The sequence below is a fragment of the Sesamum indicum genome, linkage group LG12 (assembly GCF_026168435.1).
Source record: "Sesamum indicum cultivar Baizhima isolate 11 linkage group LG12, ASM2616843v1, whole genome shotgun sequence".
NCBI lineage: Eukaryota > Viridiplantae > Streptophyta > Magnoliopsida > Lamiales > Pedaliaceae > Sesamum > Sesamum indicum.
In genome coordinates, this window is record NC_142668.1 from 5,115,854 (window position 1) to 5,132,748 (window position 16,895).

The 16,895-nt window shown below is 40.6% G+C and overlaps 1 long non-coding RNA gene across 1 annotated transcript; it reads right to left on the bottom strand.

Annotated features, from left to right (window-relative positions):
- Positions 1-5,182: 5,182 nt before the first annotated feature.
- Positions 5,183-7,100, bottom strand: LOC148784776 (uncharacterized). The gene is made up of 3 exons (XR_016063297.1): positions 6,978-7,100; positions 6,246-6,311; positions 5,183-5,399 (listed from the first exon to the last, which is right to left on the bottom strand). It is a non-coding gene; the product is annotated as an uncharacterized LOC148784776 (long non-coding RNA).
- Between the last annotated feature and the right edge of the window lie 9,795 nt (positions 7,101-16,895).

Consider the following 16,895-nt stretch of genomic DNA (forward strand, 5'->3'; position numbering starts at 1 on the left):
TCCACGACACTTGACCCAAACGTTGGTCTAGTCCCATGTATTTGAGTGGTAAATTTGCTAAGAGTAATAATAAATATAAATTCGTGTAAACAGAAAACGAATTTGCTTCAATAAAGCCGTGCAAAACAGCTAAATTTTGAACGTTCTTAGAATTCCACGAAACTTGACCCAAACGTAGGTCTAAACTCATGCATTTGTGCGGTTAATTTGCAAACTGTAATAATAACTACAAGTTAGTGTAAAAGGGAAACGAACTTGCTTTAATAAACCGAACAAAACAGCTAAATTTTGAACGTTCTTAGAATTCCACGAAACTTGACCCAAACGTAGGTCTAGACCCGTGCATTTGTGTGGTTAATTTGCTAAGCGTAATAATAATAATAAGAAGTTAGTGTAAAAGAAAAAAGAACTTGCTTTAATAAAACCGTGCAAAACAGCTAAATTTTGAACGTTCTTAGAATTCGACGAAACTTGACACAAACGTTGGTTTACACCCATGCATTCGTGTTGTAAATTTACAAAGCGTAATTAAAATACAAGTTAGTGTATAAGGGAAACGAAATTGCTTTAATAAAACCATGCAAAACAGCTAAATTTTGAATGTTCTCATAATTCCACGAAACTTGAACCAAATGTAGTTCTAGTCCCATGCATTTGTGTGTTAAATTTGCTAAGTGTAATAATAACTACAAGTTAGTATAAAAGAGAAACGAACTTGCTTTAATAAAACCATGCAAAACAGCTTAATTTTGAACGTTCTCAGAAGTCAATGAAACTTTTTTTTTTGGTAAATGTAAATTTCATTAATAAAGAGTAATGGTACAGTACAACATGTGGCCATCAAATGGTTTATCCCTCAACACAAGGGATACGCCATAATCTATACAATGCTCGTGTACTGACTGACGAAGCTAAATCAACGCTAAGAATCCTCTGCCGGACGTCATCGACTATTAGGATACTCAAAGTGGCCGGTGTCCGCTCAGTGTGTTAAAATCTCCTCAAGTTCCTCTCCCTCCAAATGTGGTAGACACACGATGCAAGTAGTGTACGGTAAGCACTATTAATAATGTGCTTACCTCTCCATTTTCGCGTCGCCCATTCAATATCTGTTGACCAATCCCTGTTAGGCCAGTGAAAGCGAGTCCGTCTGCGAATCTCAAGAAGACACTTACGACTAAATCTGCATCGGAAGAATAAGTGTGAATGAGATTCCGTAGTTCTCTCATCGCACAATATGCACGCTCCTAGGTGAGACAGCCATGATTTGTCTGTGGTAGGTAGTTTGCCAAGGATTGCGAGCCATAAGATGAACGAATGCCGAGGGATCTTCAGGGAGCCCGAAAGTAGTGAAACCCACCCTACTTTCGGCTCAGAGTGATCAAATAATCGGTAGAGGGCCTGAGTAGTAGGTTGCCCTTCGTCACATCTCCACACCACTCGATCCTCACCTCCAAGAATAAGCGGTAAGTTATGTGTGATCTCCAAACATTCAAAGTCCGTGATGGTAGGCCAATGCCATTCTCCAGCTAAAATCACCGAACTGAGTTTTGCTGATTCTTCAAGTCTAAGATGGCGTGGTCCACGAGGAAATCGCTCAATAAGTGGATCCCAAGTGATGCCACGGGTCTTGCCAAATAAAGAATCTACATCCATTTCTAATATGGTAATCCACAATAGAGCAAAGATAAGGACGGAGCCTGAGCATTTTCCGCCATCCCCAAGAACCTCCCTGCTCACGGACAATCCAAATTGATGTATCCCGTAACCGGCCTTGGTAAAGCTGTTGAACCCAGATGGATGTCCTGTCACATCGGATAACATCACATAATTTCTTGCTCATTAATACGCGATTCAAGGTAGAGATGTCCTTGAATCCAAGTCTCCCCTCATCTGCCGGTCGACACACATCTTTCCAGGCAACCTTGGCATAACCAGAAGATTTCGTACCCTTCCATAGAAAGTTCCTCAACCTCTTCTCAATTTTATTGATAACTTTCTTAGGTAATATGAATGCAGATGCCCAGTATAAACTCAATCCCGAAAGTATGGTTTTGATGATTTGTACCCGCCCAGCATATGAAAATGAAACTTGACCCAAACATTGGACTAGACCCATGCATTTGTGTGATAAATTTGCTAAGCGTAATAATAACTACAAGTTAGTGTAAACGGGAAACGAATTTGCTTTAATAAAGCCGTGCAAAACAGCAAAATTTTTTGGAGACGGCGGAAATCGGTGTGCAACGCCAATGGTGGCCCGCGGGCAAGAGCGACCAGTGACCGAAAAACTTCTCAAGGCCAGGCGCTGCCTTCTCCCTCGCATTGCTAGGCAAACGATGGTCGGAAATGGAGGTGAGACGGCTGCAAAGCTTCAACCCCACGGCAGCGGCTGTTTGCGATTATTCGTCGGAGATGGGCGGAAACGAAGGAGTTTCTGGACGACCGATGAGTGCCGGCGGTCGGAAGGTTGCTGCGAACAGTTCTGTAGTGCCTGGATCCCCTTGCGCGTTTTTCCTGGCGTGTTGGTGAATGGCCGGTGACGTTCTCGGCGACCGCTGACGTTGCCGGAGCTGACTTGGCGGCGGAAGTGGGTGATGAGATAGGTGAGGTGGATGAGAGGGCGGCTGACATAAGCCCTACTAGGGCTGATATCACCCATGATGCTAGGGCTGAGGTCATCCATGATGCTAGGCTGATGTCATCGTTGATCCTAGGGCTTATGTCATCGATGATGCTAGGGTTGATGTCATCCATCCTAAGGCTGACATCACTAATTTTATGGGGGGGAAAAACAGCAATCTGGGGAAAAATTGACGCCAGTTCCCTTGTTTATTGGGAACATTCCGCTTCACACTGGTTCTAGTGGGATTGTTAATGATAAAATTGCTGATGCTTTCAACAATTCGTCCCGAAAAATGCTTTCATTGCCCCAACGAAGCAAAATGGGGAGGTTGTAGTTCGTCCTTCACTTGATACTGTGCGGGACGGAGCCAAACGATGGAAATCTACGGCAGTGGGATATTTTATGGGTAAGCGGCCGTACTATCACCACTTAAAGGAGTTTGCCCATTCGATTTGGCCGGCTCTACGAGAGGTCACAACAACTGCTAATGGCTTCTTTTTCTTTCGATTTAAAACGGAAATCGATATGGAGGAGGTCATAGAAGGGGGGCCATAGCTGTTTCAGGGACAACCAATTGTGCTACAAAAGTGGAAACCGGGTATGGCTATGAGAAAGTTGAAGCATACACAAGTGCCGGTCTGGATAAAACTGCGACACCTTCCATTGGAATTCTGGACGACGGAAGGATTGAGTATTGTGGCTAGCGGTGTGGGTAAGCCACTATACCCTGATGCGATAACGAGGGCATGCACGAGACTGGACTTCGCTCGTGTATGCGTGATGATTGATGTTACTCAGAAATTGGAAAAACATATTATTATAATGACGCCAGATGAAGATGGTGGGGAAACCCCATGCAAGGTTGATATCGAGTATGAATGGCTTCCCACTAAATGCACAGGATGCATGATGTTGGGTCACTCGGTGAAGGAGTGTTCGTTGACCAATCCTCAGAAACAGACAAAGCCTCCGGTGAAAGTGTATGTACCAAAGCCAACATCCCCCCCCCCCACCAGTTACCGAGGAGAGAGTAAAGAAACATAAGACCGTGGTTGTGGTGGAGGATAAAGTGAAAGGAGATGAAGGTAAAAACAGAATAAACGCTACACCTCATTGCAGAAAGAGAAGGGTAAGGAAGTGGTTACTTTTAATCCTTTTGATGCTCTGAATTCACTGGACGACGCAGATGAGGATACTAGGGGTCCAAACACATGCAGCCCCTCTAGTAGTGATCCATGTTGAACCTCGCGGTGTGGAATGTCCGGGGGCTGAATAAGAGAGACCATCAGCTCGCATTAAAGGACCTTATCTCGGAATACAGGGTAGATTTTATAGGCATCTTAGAAACTCATGTGCGTATTAACAACGTCATGCATATTCAGTCTTTTTTGCTTCCTCATTGGAAATGGTTTGTTGATTATGCAACTGTGGGTAACCTTATTTGGGTAGCGTGGGATGATAATGTTGTGGACGTTCATATTCTTGATTTGGGGAACCAATTTATGCACTGTCGTGTCACTCATAGGGCAGATAGTGAATCCCTCATAATCACTATTGTTTATGGTATCTCTAAGATGATTGATCGCAGAAGTTTATGGAATACCTTGGAAGTTTTAGCTCGAGAGCACTCGGATGAGCCTTGGCTGGTGCGGGGGGACTTCAACGCGGTCCGAGAAATGAAAGAGGTGTGTGGAGCTTCTAGAGATATAAGGATGGCCATGGAAGAATTCAATGTTGGTATTCAGGAGGCTGGGTTAATACCCTTGCCTATGCAAGGGGAATGGTATACTTGGCACAACTGCAGCACGAACTCGCAGAGTCTATGGAAGAGATTGGATCAAATCCTTATTAATGATAGATGGCTTGCGAGGTTCCCTTCCTCATGTTATCATTGCCTTTTACCGCGGACTTCTGACCACTCGCCGCTTCTACTGCATGGGGACAGGCAAAATCAAACAGGAGGTATGTTTCGATTTGACAACTACCTAATACACTCACCTGAATTTATCCCTAGTGTGCAGAATATCTGACAGAATACAATCGTTGGGGTGCCTATGTTTGCGGTAACACGTAAACTTAAAGCATTGAAGCCGGTCTTCAGAGAGCAAAGGAGGAAGAAGGGGGATTTGACTCTAAACGTTCAATTAGCTAAAGTCTTTCTAGATGAGGCACAACAGCTGGTGAGTTCAGATAGACAGAATGAGGCCTTTCTACTATTAGAACACTGTTGCCGTCTGGTTTATGCAAAAGCGGCAAAACTGGAACAAATCATGCTGCAACAGCGAGCCAAGATGCAGTGGATGAAGGGGGGTGACCAGTGCTCCCGAATTTTCTTTCGTAAAATTGCCAAGAGAAGGGTGGCAAGGAGGATACTGCAGATTAATGATGACAACGGGACCATCCACACTGAACCAGAAGAGATTATCTGTAGCACCCCCTTCGCTACAAGAGCTATATTTACCCTAAATGTCATACTTATCCCTGTATTAATGTATATACATTTGCACATAACCATCTAATCAATTTGCATACGTAATCCCAACACATCATAGCACGTATTATCAACCCACAACATTATATATATATATATATACATATCACACACCACAAGGTGATTCGTCACAAGTAATCCGTACGCTTATATTCTCTCTGTACAAACAAAATGTGGTTTGTACTCTAACTGACAAGAGGAGAAAACAGCATACTGGCCCGACCTGACTGAGTATAGTGCGTAGACCTATTCTTCGACAGTCAAACACCTCAAAGTCTACTCCTGAAAGAAAGTATCAACAGAGGGATGAGCCTGCCACTCAGTAAGTAAATAATTAGCCCTATCTATATATGTACATCAAACACAGCCCAAACATGACAAGTAGGCAACATGCATGGATTATAGTCAATTTAACTCCAACATAATCAATTGTAGTACACCACATAGCTATCTCACAATAAAATAATCAATTAAACTTCTTTTTTCCTAGTTTGCTTACCAGAAGGTGATATCGTGTTTTTTCCCGTCAACTCAATCTCACCGTCATATAAATTTAAGTGAATCCCCTTGACAGCCGGCTCATTAATCTCATTTCGCATCATAGCTCTTTTCAATTCGCATCATAGCTCTTTCAATTCGCATCATAGCTCTTTTATTTCGCATCATAGCTCTTTTCACATCACATCTCTTTTTTTTTTTTTTCATATCGCATCAAAGCTCTTTTCATTTCATTTCTTTCTCATATCGCATCAAAGCTCTTTTCATTTCATTTCTTTCTCATATCGCATCAAAGCTCTTTTCAACACGTCAAGGGGTATTCACGCCACAATTATATTCAATTTCCACCACTCCCTCATTTCCACATATCACCATTCTTGTAAGCAACTAGTAACGTAAAACAATATATCATTACATTCTCATTTTCAGACACCCACAACACATCAAACAACAAACATGATATTTCAACGTATTTCCTCATTCCACGTACACAATATCGACAATCAAATCAAATCATTCATCACTTATATACTTTCAGACAAATCAATGACAGCATTAACCACAAATTCATATAACAGTAAAACCACAAATACAGAAAGCATATATAGATAATACTAATTATTTACTTACCTCAACCTCACAACGTTTCTTTTTACTCAATCGCTAATTGTCGGTCCTTTCACCTCACTCCGTGTCCTATAATGGGTTATATCACATACAATTAGTATATCGAGAATATTGTAATTTCTTTTAAATATAATATTAAATATTGTTCGTACAATTTTTAATAATTCTTTAATATTCCACTTCTATCGAAATATAAATCTTCGTTCTAGTTCTTCTCAATAACTCGACACTATAGGCTTCATAAAAATATTTATAATTTGCCAGGTGAGTCATAGGAATTTATTTAACGAAACCCCTATATATTTATAGCTATCATTTTTAATAACACCTTAAATTAAATTATCCTTAAAATCTCATTCTTCCTCTTTAACAATATATTATTTCTTAAGTATAGTTTTCGGAATATTCCTACGGATTTCTTATCAATTTCTCGCTATTATATAATTTAATTAAATAAAAATACGTAAAATTACGTATTTGGTTAACAATTCCGATGGAATTATATAAATTTGCTACAGCAACATTCGAATCTAATAAATTTAATAATCTAATCAACCAACGACATCATTTTTATATCCGATTCTATATTTAATTTGACACTATTTTAAATAGCCAAACCCGTAAAATATTCCGATTAAATGGTACATCGCTTAGTATAATCAACATTTAATAAACCAACTAATTAAATAATATAATTATATAAATTAATATAAATTAAAATAGCAAATTTCATACCTATGTTTTCAGTTTTTCCGCCGGACAGAATGTAGATTGCAATTGTGTGTGTTATGAGTTATGTGTGTGTGTTAATGAACAACAACAACAACAAACAAATACTTAAAAAGAAAGAGGAGAGTGAGGCGGTGGGAATTGGGCCCCACCTCCACTCTCAATTCTCTCTCTCTCTACTTATATATATATACATATTATTTTTATATATATAATATTATTATTATTTTATTTATTTAATTAAACTTTTCTCAAAATACCATTTACGTCCTTCATAATTTTCTTAATTAATATAAATTGTCCCAAAATATTATAACGAACTCCAATTTAATCCGTTCAAGTTTATTATATTCCAATTATAGAACATAATTTATTTACTAATTAACCAAGTTTCATAATAATTTACCAATTAATCCCCCAATTATATATTATAATTTTTGGGCTGTTACATTATCAATGAATTTGTCTGTTACTATCAAAATCTCTTGGGCGGTAACAAACGTCAGATAACGCTAGATATTGGCTTTCTCAAACCGTGGGCAAGACATATTCTCTCTAATGAAGAGGTTGGCCACCTTATATTGGCGTTTACACCGGATGATGTGAAGCAAGCAGTATTTGACATTGCAGATGACAAGGCCCCGGGACCTGATAGATAATCATCAGGATTCTTTAAAGCAGCCTGGCCAGTGGTGGGACAGGAAGTTACAAAGGCGGTACTGGAATTCTTTAGTACCGGTAAACTACTCAAACAAGTCAACTCCACACTTTTGCCACTAATCCCAAAGGTACACACTCCTATGATTGTTGGTGATTTTAGGCCAATTTCATGCTGTAATGTGTTATACAAAATTATTGCGAAATTACTTGTCCAGCGGTTGAGTGTGGTTCTGGACAAGATAATTAGTCCCTATCTGGGAGCGTTTATCCCAGGGCGTAGCATTAGGGACAATATTTTGTTGGCACAGGAACTGCTCACGGGATACAACCAGGTGAGGCTTCCACCTCGTTGTACCCTAAAAGTCGATATCAGGAAGGCATATGATACTGTAGAGTGGGATTTCCTACTTGCGGTCTTGCAATTTTTTGGATTCCCCCAAACGTTCACCAGGTGGATTGAGGAGTGTGCAACGACGGCGGCATTTTCGATTGGTCTTAATGGAAACCCTCACAGTTTCTTTGCAGGAGCACGTGGATTAAGACAGGGAGACCCTCTATCGCCCTATCTCTTTGTTCTCGTTATGGAAGTCTTGCATTTGGGATTAATGCAACTTATTGAGCAGGATTTGCAATTCTCTTATCACTGGAAATGTGAGCCGGCCAAAGTCTTCCAGTTGGGATTCGCAGACGATCTCCTGCTTTTCTGTAGAGCTGACTTGAATTCACTCAGGATCCTCAAGAGGGGGTTGGACCGATTTGCAAAATGGTCGGAACTTCGGCTGAATGTACAAAAAGTCATGTCATTATCTCTCGATCGGCACAAGGTTGGAAGGATCAGATTTTAACAATTATGGGCTTCCAAGAGGGACCAATGAGGTACTTGGGTCTCCCTCTACTGTCTTCTAGATTGTCTATATCCGATTGTCAACCACTTCTATTGAAAATTGATGCTCGCATTAATGGCTGGGAAGGAATTTCATTATCATATGCTGGACGTATACAAATCATTAAATCTGTATTTTCAGCAATGAGCATTTATTGGGCGTCTGCATTCATCTTACCGAAGGCTATTATTAAACAAATTGAGAAACGGCTCAGAACTTTCCTTTGGAAAGACACTTCTACGTCGGGATACGCCAAGGTAGCGTGGAAGGATGTGTGTAAACCAATTAAAGAAGGAGGCCAAGGAATTAAGGATATCGGTATCCTTAACCGCTCATTAATAGCAAAGAAGTTATGTGATGTTATTAGATGTGACCGAACATCTATATGGGTTGAATGGTTGAAGCAGACACGATTGCACAACACTTCAATTTGGACAATTAATGAGAAGGGAGGATCATGGGGATGACGGAAATTGCTCCGACTTCGCAGCTCTATACTACCTATGACAGAGTTTCTTATTGGAGAGGGGAGGTCATTCTACTTGTGGAAGGACCCGTGGCACCACTTGGGCCCACTTATTGCTAGATTCCCAAGGGGACCGAGCCTCTTAGGACTTGATGAATCCGCCAAACTACAAGTAGTCATTAATGAGGGGCAATGGCAGTGGCCCTTCATTACCGATTTGGAATGTATGGAGATTATTTACATGTTACCCCAGATTTATGGAGGGGATGACAGGATCAACTGGCGGTTTTCAGAGGGACGGCCCACTACACAATCCCTATATAGACTTTTCTGTCCACCTGAACCGAAAGTAGGATGGTCTTCACTACTTTCGGGTTCTTTGAAGATTCCCCATCATAACTTCATTCTTTGGTTAGCAGTTCAGGAGAAGCTACCGAAAACTGATAAACCATGGATGACGCATCTAAGGGGATGTATTCTCTATGACAAGGGTGCAGCGGAGACACACACTCACATGTTCTTCCGATGTCGATATAGCAGAGGATGCCTTGCAGCTATACGACATCATACCCGATTTACTTGGCCCAATCGTGAGTGGACAAGAGACGTGGAATGGGCATCGAGGAAGTGGAGGGGAAAGTATATTGTTAATGTTGCTTATCGAGCATTACTTGGTGCATGCATATACCATATATGGCGAGAGAGGAATTTGAGATGATTTGAGCACACCAATCGGCCGGAAGCTGTATTAGCTACTTGCATCATAGAAGACGTTAGACAGAGGATAATTAGCATTAATTTTTCCAGCTCTATTAGTACACGTGCACTCTATAGACTTTGGCGTATCCCTTGGTCTGTTGGGGGTACCACCATTTGATTGTTGTACTTTGTACTTTTTACCTATTTTTTTAATGAAACTTACATTTACCCCGAAAAAATAGCTAAATTTTGAACGTTCTCAGAATTCCACGAAACTTGACCCAAACGTAGGTCTAAACTCATGCATTTGTGTGGTAAATTTGCAAACCGTAATAATAACTACAAGTTAGTATAAAAGGGAAACGAACTTGCTTTAATAAAATCGAGCAAAACAGCTAAATTTTGAACGTTCTCAGAATTCCACGAAACTTGACCCAAACATGGGCTTCACAGAGATGGAGGGGTAAACACATAATCAACATGTCTTATAGAGCACTACTTGCAGCATGTGTATACCACATTTGGAAGGAAAGAAACCTGAGACGATTCGATCACACCGAGAGGACGCCTACTACCATAGCATTACTGACCATTGAGGACATTAGACAGCGAATCCAAAGCATCTCACTCGCTAGATCACTCAATACAAGTGCTTTATTTCGATTATGGCGAATCCCTTGGCCTGTCGAGGGATAAACCATTTGGGGACCATATTGTTGTACTGTACCATTTTTACTCAATGAAACTTACTTTTACCAAAAAAAAAAACTTGACCCAAACGTAGGACTAGACCCATGCATTTGTGTGGTAAATTTGCTAAGTGTAATAATAACTATAAGTTAGTGTAAAAAGAAAATGAACTTGCTTTAACAAAACCGTGCAAAACAGCTTAATTTTGAACGTTCTCAAAATTCCACGAAACATGACCCAAATATTGGTAGACCCATGCATCTATGTGGTAAATTTGCTAAGCGTAATAATAACTACAAGTTAGTGTAAAAGGAAAACCAACTTGCTTTAATAAACCGTGCAAAACAGCTAAATATTGAACGTTCATAGAATTCCACAAAACTTGACCCAAACGTTGGTTTAGACCCATGTATTTGTGTGGTAAATTTGCTAACCGTAATAATAACTACAAGTTAGTGTTAACGGGAAATGAATTTGCTTTAATAAAGCCGTGCAAAAACAACTAAATTTTGAACGTTTTCAGAATTCCACGAAACTTGACCCAAATATAGGTCTAAACTCATGCATTTGTGTGGTAAATTTGCAAACCGTAATAATAACTACAAGTTAGTGTAAAAGGGAAACGAACTTGTTTTAATAAAACCGAGCAAAACAGCTAACTTTTGAACGTTCTCAGAATTCCACTAAACTTGACCCAAACGTTGCTCTAGACCCATGCATTTGTCTGTAAATTTGCTAAGCGTAATAATAACAAGAAGTTAGTGTAAAAGAAAAAACAACTTGCTTTAATAAAATGGTGCAAAACAGCTAAATTTTGAACGTTCTTACAATTCGACGAAACTTGACCGAAAGGTTGGTCGACACCCATGCATTTGTGTTGTAAATTTGCAAAGCGTAATAATAACTACAAGTTAGTGTAAAAGGGAAACGAACTTGCTCTGATAAACCGTGCAAAACAGCTAAAAATTGAACGTTCATAGAATTCCACGAAACTTGACTCAAACGTTGGTCTAGACCCATGTATTTGTATGGTAAATTTGCAAAGCGTAATAATAACTACAAGTTAGTGTAGACGGGAAACGAATTTGCTTCAATAAAGCCGTGTAGAAAAGCTTAATTTTGAACGTTCTTAGAATTCCACGAAACTTGACCCAAACGTAGGTCTAAACTCATGCATTTCTGTGGTAAATTTTCAAAGCGTAATAATAAACACAAGTTAGTGTATAAGCGAAACGAAATTGCTTTAATAAAACCACGCAAAACAGCTAAATTTTGAATGTTCTTAGAATTCCACGAAACTTGAACCAAACGTAGGACTGTCCCATGCATTCGTCTTGTAAATTTGCTAAGCGTAATAATAACTACAAGTTAGTGTAAAAGGAAAACGAACTTGCTTTAATAAAACCGTGCAGAACCGCTTAATTTTGAACGTTCTCAAAATTAAATGAAACTTGACCCAAACGTAGATCTGGACCCATGCATTTGTGTGGTAAATTTGCTAAGCGTAATAATAATAACAAGTTTGTGTAAAAGGAAAAAGAACTTGCTTTAATAAAACCGTGCAAAACAGCTAAATTTTGAACGTTTTTAGAATTTGACGAAACTTGACACAAACGTTGGTGTACACCCATGCATTTGTGTTGTAAATTTTCAAAGCGTAATAATAAATACAAGTTAGTGTATAAGGGAAACGAAATTGCTTTAATAAAACCATGCAAAACAGCTAAATTTTGAATGTTCTCAGAATTCCACGAAACTTGAACCAAATGTAGGTCTAGTCCCTTGCATTTGTGTGGTAAATTTGCTAAGTGTAATAATAACTACAAGTTAGTGTAAAAGGGAAACGAACTTGCTTTAATAAAATCGTGCAAAACAGCTTAATTTTGAACGTTCTCAGAATTTGCTGGACAAGATAGTTAGCCCCTGTCAGACAGCTTTTATTCCGGGCAGAAGCATTATGGACAACATTATGTTATTCTAGAGATATAACCAGATGCGCCTACCTCCGAGATTCGCACTAAAAGTGGATATTAGGAAGGACTATGATACAGTGGAGTTGGACTTCCTATTGGCAGTTTTGCAGATGTTCGGATTTCCATATACGTTCATAAGATGGATTTAGGAGTGTGTTTCCACGACATCATTCTCGATTGGACTCAATGGACAACCTCATGGGTTCTTTTCTGGAGCGAGAGGATTACGACAAGGAGACCCGCTTTCTCCTTATCTATTTGTTCTTGTTATGGAAGCTTTACACCTGGGATTCTTGCAAAGAATTGAACAGGACATGCAATTCACTTATCACTGGAAGTGTGAGAATTTCAAGGTTTTCCAGTTGGGATTTGCAGATGATCTTCTTCTCTTCTGCAGAGCTGACTTTGATTCCATCAGAGTCTTCAAAGAGGGATTGGACTGGTTTGTGGAATTATCGGGCCTTCGACTGAATGTTCATAAAAGCCACTTAATCATTTCACGTTCGGCCCAAGAATTGAAAGACCAGATGTTGGAGACTTTAGGCTTTCAGGAGGGACATCTTCCAATGAGGTATCTCGGTCTTCCTTTAATCTCCTCTAGACTATCTATCTCTGATTGCCAACCGCTTATTGCCAAAATTGAGACTCGTATTAATGGATGGGAAGGGATCTCGTTATCATATGCTGGTCGGGTACAAATCATTAAATCTGTGCTTTCAGCATTGAGTTTATATTGGGCATCTGCATTCATATTACCCAAGAAAGTCATCAATGAATTGAGAAGAGGTTGAGGACTTTCCTTTGGAAGGGTACGACGTCTAGTAGTTACGCCAAGGTTGCCTGGAAAGATGTGTGTCGACCAACAGATGAGGGGGGTCTTGGATTCAAGGACATCTTCACCTTGAATCGCGCATTAATGAGATAGTCGTCAGTGCCTACTTGAGATTCGCAAACGGATTCGATTTCACTGGCCCAACAGGGATTGGGCAATGGATATTGAGTGGGCGACGCGGAAATGGAGAGGCAAGCACATCGACAACATCGCTTATCATACACTACTTGCAGCATGTGTCTACCACATATGGAGGGAAAGGAACTTCAGGAGATTTGAACACACTGAGCGAACACCAGCCACTTGAGCATCCTGATAACTGATGACGTCAAGCATAGGATCCTTAGTGTTAATTTACCTTCATCAGTCAGTACACGAGCATTATATAGATTATGGCGTATCCCTTGGGTTGAGGGAGAAACCAATTCATGAACACATGTTGTACTGTACCATTACTTTTATTAATGAAATTTACATTTACCCAAAAAAAGAACGTTCTCAGAATTCCACGAAACTTGACGCAAATGTAGGTCTAGACCCATGCATTTGTCTGGTAAATTTGCTAAGCATAATAATAACAACAAGTTAGTGTAAAAGGAAAAAAAAACTTGCTTTAATAAAACGGTGCAAAACAGCTAAATTTTGAACGTTCTTAGAATTTGACGAAACTTAACACAAACGTTGGTCTACACCCATGCATTTGTGTTGTAAATTTGCAAAGCGTTGATCCTTAGTATCTCTCTACCTAGATCAGTCAGTACAAGAGCTTTATATAGACTGTGGCGTATCCCTTGGCCTGTCGAGGGAGAAACCAACTGATAACCACACTGTTGTACTGTACTACTATTTCATTTTACTTAATGATACTTACATTTACCAAAAAAAAAAAATTGCAAAGCGTAATAATAAATACAAGTTAGTGTATAAGGGAAACGAAATTGCTTTAATAAAACCATGCAAAATAGCTAAATTTTGAATGTTCTCAGAATTCCACGAAACTTGAACCAAATGTAGGTCTAGTCCCATGCATTTGTGTGGTAAATTTGCTAAGCGTAATAATAACTACAAGTTAGTGTAAACGGAAAACGAACTTGCTTGAATAAAACCGTGCAAAACAGCTTAGTTTTGAACGTTCTCAGAATTCCACGAAACTTGACCCAAATGTTTTTTTTCTCGGTAAATGTAAATTTCATTAATAAAGAGTAATGGTACAGTACAACATGGTACAACATGGGATTATCAACTGGTTTCTCCCTCTACCCAAGGGATACGCCATAATCTATACAATGCTCGTGTACTGACTGACGATGCTAAGTCAACGCTAAGAATCCTCTGTCTGACGTCATTGATGATTAGTATGCTCAATGTGGCCGGTGTCCGCTCAGTATGATCAAATCTCCTCAAGTTCCTCTCCTTCCATATGTGGTAGACGCACGCCGCCAGTAGTGTACGGTAAGCTCTATTAATAATGTGCTCCCCTCTCCATTTCCGTGTCGCCCATTCAATATCTGTTGCCCAATCTCTATTGGGCCAGTGAAAGCGAATCCTTCTGCGAATCTCATAAAGGCACTGACGACTAAATCTGCATTGGAAGAATAAATGTGGATGAGATTCCGTAGCTCCCTCATCGCACAGTATGCACACCCCCAGGTGGGATAGCCATGATTTGTCTGTGGTAGGAAGTTTGCCTAGGATTGCTAGCCATAAGATGAACGAATGGCGAGGAATCTTCAAGGAGCCCAAAAGTAGTGAAGACCATCCTACTTTCGGCTCGGGGTGAGTGAATAATCGGTAGAGGGCCTGGGTAGTAGGTTGCCCTTCGTCACATCTCCACACCACCCGATCCTCTCCTCCGAAAATAAGCGGTAGGTTATGTGTGATTTCCAAACATTCAAAGTCAGTGATGGTAGGCCATTGCCATTCTCCTGCTGAAATCACCAAGCTGAGTTTTGCTGATTCTTCAAGTCTAAGATGGCGGGGACCTTGAGGGAATCGCTCGATAAGTGGACCCAAGTGATGCCACGGGTCCTGCCAAACAAAGAATCTGTCTCCATTTCCAATCTGGTAATCCACGATAGTGCGAAGGAAAGGACGTAGCCTGAGTATTTTTCGCCATCCCCAAGAACCTCCATGTTCACGAATAGTCCAAATCGATCTCTCACGTAATCGGTCTTGGTAGAGCCACTGAACCCATATGGATGTCCTGTCACACTGGATAACATCACATAGTTTCTTGCTCATTAATGCGCGATTCAAGGTGGAGATATCCTTGAACCCAAGTCCCCCCTCATCCATCGGTCGACACACATCTTTCCAGGCTACCTTAGCGTACCCACTGGACGTCGTACCCTTCCATAGGAAAGTCCTCAACCTCTTCTCAATTTCACTGATGACTTTCTTAGGTAATATGAATGCAGAAGCCCAATATAAGCTCAATGCTGAGAGCACAGATTTGATGATTTGTACCCGCCCAGCATATGATAATGAAATCCCTTCCCATCCATTAATACGTGCATCAATTTTTGAGATAAGCGGTTGGCAATCAGAGATGGTCAGCCTAGACGAGATTAAGGGAAGACCCAGGTACCTCATTGGAAGGTGGCCCTCCTGAAAGCCCAAAAAATCCAGCATCTGGTCCTTCAAATTTTGAGCCGAACGTGAAATGATTAAGTGACTTTTTTGGACATTCAGCCGAAGGCCCGACAACTCCGCAAACCAGTCCAATCCCTCTTTGAAGACTCTGATGGAGTCTAAGTCAGCTTTGCACAGTAAGAGGAGGTCGTCTGCAAATCCCATCTGAAAAACCTTAGAACTCTCACACTTCCAATGATAAGTGAATTGCATGTCCTGTTCAATTCGTTGCAAGAATCCCAGATGTAAGGCTTCCATAACAAGAACAAACAGATAAGGAGAAAGTGGGTCTCCCTGTCGTAGTCCTCTCGCTCCAGCAAAGAACCCATGAGGTTTTCCATTGAGCCCAATCGAGAATGATGTCGTGGTAACACACTCCTCAATCCACCTTGTAAACGTAGGTGGAAACCCGAACAGCTGCAAAACTGCTAACAGGAAGTCCCACTCCACCGTATCATAGGCCTTCCTGATATCCACTTTAAGTGCGCATCTCGGGGGTAGGCGCATCTGGTTATATCTGGAGAATAATTCCTGGGCTAACATAATGTTGTCCCCAATGCTTCTTCCGGGAATAAAAGCTGTCTGACATGGGCTAACTATCTTGTCCAGTAGCACACTAATTTTTTGGACAAGAAGTTTCGCAATGATCTTGTATAAAACATTGCAGCATGAAATTGGTCTAAAATCATTAACCGACATAGGCGTATGTACCTTTGGGATCAGGGCCAAGATCGTGGAGTTGACCTGCTTCAGAAGTTTTCCGGTAGAAAAGAAGTCTAGTACCGCCCTCGTAACTTCTTCCCCAACCACAGGCCAAGCCGCCTTGAAAAACCTTGACGAGTAGCCATCAGGTCCCGGTGCCTTGTCATCAGCAATATCGAACATTGCTTGCTTCACATCATCCGCCGAGATTGGAAGGAGTAATTGATTAGCTTCCTCATCAGTGATACAGTGCCTTGCCCACGGTCTAAGATAACGAATATCCACTGACAGCCGTCTTCTGGTGCCTCCTAATAGGTTCTGATAGTATGAGACAAACTCATGGGCGATTTCCCCTAGATCCGTGTGTGTGAAACCATTCTCATCATT